The sequence below is a fragment of the Lichenostomus cassidix genome, chromosome W (assembly GCF_008360975.1).
Source record: "Lichenostomus cassidix isolate B80296 chromosome W, HeHo_3.0, whole genome shotgun sequence".
NCBI classification, from domain to species: domain Eukaryota; kingdom Metazoa; phylum Chordata; class Aves; order Passeriformes; family Meliphagidae; genus Lichenostomus; species Lichenostomus cassidix.
Window position 1 is genome coordinate 17,326,490 of NC_139510.1, and position 3,637 is coordinate 17,330,126.

A 3,637-nucleotide genomic window follows, 5' to 3' on the forward strand; every position below is an offset into this window, starting at 1 on the left:
TAGCAGAGGGCTGAGACCAGGTTTCAGAGACTCCGCCTTGGTTTTTCGGGCTGTCCCTTGCATTCTTGCACTTGTCAGCAAGAAATGCACTGAAGCATAAAATGAGGGAGTGCAAAGGCTCCTGCACTGTTGGTGATTGATACGGGAACTGAGCCTGGTTCATGCAAAGTCCGATTTATTTTCACAGAGCACATCTTTTTTATATTGTTACAAACTATAGCTTAGCTATTACAAGAACTTTGGTTTCTAGGGTTACGTATTTTACTTTTCTTATGGCCTACTGATCACCGTCATCTCGCTTAACCTCTCCTGCTAATCACTTATGCATAAGGTAAACACAGTCTTGTCTTACTCTCTGTCTCAGCCCCTGCTAGGGGTGCTTCAGCTTATCTCTCTTAATGTTTCACATTAACTGATAACAAAAGACTTCTGCAGCCCTCCGACTCTGCAGCTCCATCCTGAACTCCCACACTGCACTTCATCTGAACAAATCTGGATCACACCCCCATAGTTAATGTTTCTCTCCACTAAGAGAAATAAGAGTATTAAAAATAAATTAAAGCATCATGTCTCTTGGATATATGTGGTTGGAAGAAAGCAGGAGGAGAGAACTGGGGGAGTGAAGGTATGCTGTCCACTGTCTCCTGGTACCAGTTTATGGCAGTTGGAATTTATGCTTGAAAAATCAATGGATTCTGAATAGGTTATAAAAAGCTAAACCAAGAATACAATAAATAAATAAATAAATAAAATACAGAGACAAGATGTTAAATATCTGAGGTGTCTGGACAGTAAAGGACCCTTAAAACTACTTTGTTGGATGAAGCAGGCTAGGTGATCATACAAGGAACATGGGACTATAGGAAATTGTTCTGGATCATCCAGTCCTTTCAGATCTCAGGGAACTCTTACATATAGCACCACAGATAAACACATCCTTTTTGGCACTGTTAGCTATTAAAGGCAAACCTTGTAGCTCTGCCCTTACACTCACCCCACCAATTAAACTTTTAATTTCCAAAATATTCACTCATATAATACTTCTGCATCTTGTTCCTGCTGCCAGATCAGAGTCTTTTCCCCCCATGATATGAGTGTTGGTCTCAGCAAGGTGGAACACCTTTGCTTCTTCATTCACCCACCACAATCTTTTTGCTGCTGGTGGTGCCGTAGGAAGAAAACAGTTCCACTTGGTGAACAAAAAATGCTGTAGAAAATTTAATCTCAGAAAACATTTTAAAGCTGGAAATCCCTTCCTCTCAATGGAATCTGATTGGAAATAAGAGGTATTTGAATGAGAGACACACCAGCTGCCTTTTTTCTCGACCACCCAATTTCACACAGCAGTTGTACTTTGAAAATTGCTGAATCTAGTGCTAAGCATTTGTGTTCCTGGTGGCTGGGACAATTTTTTGGGTTTGTGAAAAACAAGGTTCACTCTCCTGTTAGGATTAAAAAGGTTTAATAAAAGACAATAGGGGACAGATAAAAGCAAAAGGTCAGTGATGGGTGCTTTGGCATTCAGCCAAAAAAGCACACCTGGTATGGACAGAGATACCCTTTACATACTCTTCAGCCTAATGCATATTCATAAACAGTTATACATATTCATATTTTTCTCCAAACTATTTTGCATGTTCTGGGAACTGATCCGCCTCCTCGGAGCATGCGCAGTCGTCTGTCATTGATCCTGTTATCACTCCCAGATTGTGGTTCCTGCAGGCGACAGGTGCTGATAGTTGCAGTGTCAGAGGCAGGGTCCATTCGTGGGATGTTATCCAGTTCAAGCAGACAGTTCAAGCATTCTAATAAAACTATAACAGCCATTTTACTACTATTAAACTCAGCTAGTACTAGAAAGAAAGACCTTAGTCATCATTACACAGCAATTTTCCACAACCAGGCTACCTCTATAAGAAAAGAATTAAAACAATACACATAGTATCTGTTGCAGTTTAAAGGATGTTGCAGCAGACTTTACCCTAGAGCTTCTCTACCCAGCCCGGTTCAGCGCTTCAGTGCTCCAAACCCTCTGTCCCAGGGCTGGACACTGTGCTCTCACTGGCCGGGGAGCCATAAGGCTTGCTCTGGTTCGTCTGCTTCCACAACCAGCGATGATAAAGGAGGCGAGGAGGGTCTATGCGTCGTGTCCATGGAAGATGTTTATTCGCATGGTGCAGCAGAGGCCAACGACCTCCCCGAGGCAGAGATGCCTCGAGGGTGAAGGCCTCACATGCACAGCCACATGTGGAGCATAGACACACGTGGAGCATAGACGGCAAGATGGCGGAGGGTAAGGGGTTTTATAGGGAAACAGAGAGGGGCAGGGACAACACACAGGCCCAGTGACCTCTGGGTACAGGGGAGGTACAGGGGCGGAGTTAGGAGTACAGGAACCAATAGGGGAAACCCGAGGGAGTGGCCAGGGCCACGTGGGGTTAGGGTATAGGAACCAATAGGGAAAACTGGGGGCGTGGCTAGGACCATGTGGAGTAGGGAAGGCAGGACAATAGGTGACAAGTACAGTCGTTAAGAAAGGGGTGTGGGGAACTTGCAGCTATTATCACAATAAGTATCCATTGTAATATTTGCCAAAAGCCAACATTATGACATGTATTTATCACAATTCCTCCTCTTCTTTTTACAAATCATTTGGCTTGAGCAGTAATTCTTGTTTTTTTATCTCCACCATTCACTCATTTCTTTCACAAATCAACCTTGCTTCTTCAAAGGAGTAATTTTTATTATTTTGTTTCTTTAACACTATGATCTTTTGTGCCGTTCTGGATGTAGCTAATTTTGGGTCTATAGGCATAGTAACTAATTGCATACCTTGGACTACACTGGTGATTAGCCGAATAAAACAGGGGATCAGGCAAGGAAGAAATATCAAACCAGCTGTTGCACATAAAAGGAAGAAGCCTAGCTTTTTACACCATTTTATTCCCAGTAAATTATCCGTTACTAATTTTATATCTTTTACAGGGAGTATTTCCTACCTCGCTAAGGAAGTTTTCCCCAGTACGCTATAGGCACTCTTCCCCTATCACTATTGAACTTAAAATCCACCCTTTTGGCCGGTTTTCTGCTTTCATATTTGTTCGGTTCCATTTAAGAAATTCTACAGGGCCTAGGCTACTGCCCTTCCAGGGCCATTCCTCTGTCATTATAGCCCCACCACAGACCCAACAGTTGGTAATGTTTAATTCCTTACTTATTCTTTCCCCTAATTCCACAAACAGGTTTTTCCCTACTCCTGAGATTTCCATTTCTTTTTCTAATTGTTGTTTGAGTTTTGTATACAAATCTTGGCGTAGGGTTGATACAGGTTGGGATTGCTGGGTTGGTTTCACTTTTTTGTTTACTATTTCTCCTTTACTAAATCCTGGACCCGGTTACTAAGGGCAAAAAGTGAAGCAAACCCATTTTTCCCCTTTTGGACCTTTTTCTCCTAACCTACTACCACTTGTTCCTAAATTTTCCGCAATCCAGTATCTTTTCCCTTTCGGTGTGCAAGTACCTAATTTGGATGGATCATAGCATTGGTTGCTAACATGAGTATGGGTAATAAGAAAGGAACCTCGGGTCCTTTCCCGGTAAAGTGTCTGGTAGCATTTGCGACACAATTTTGCTTGTA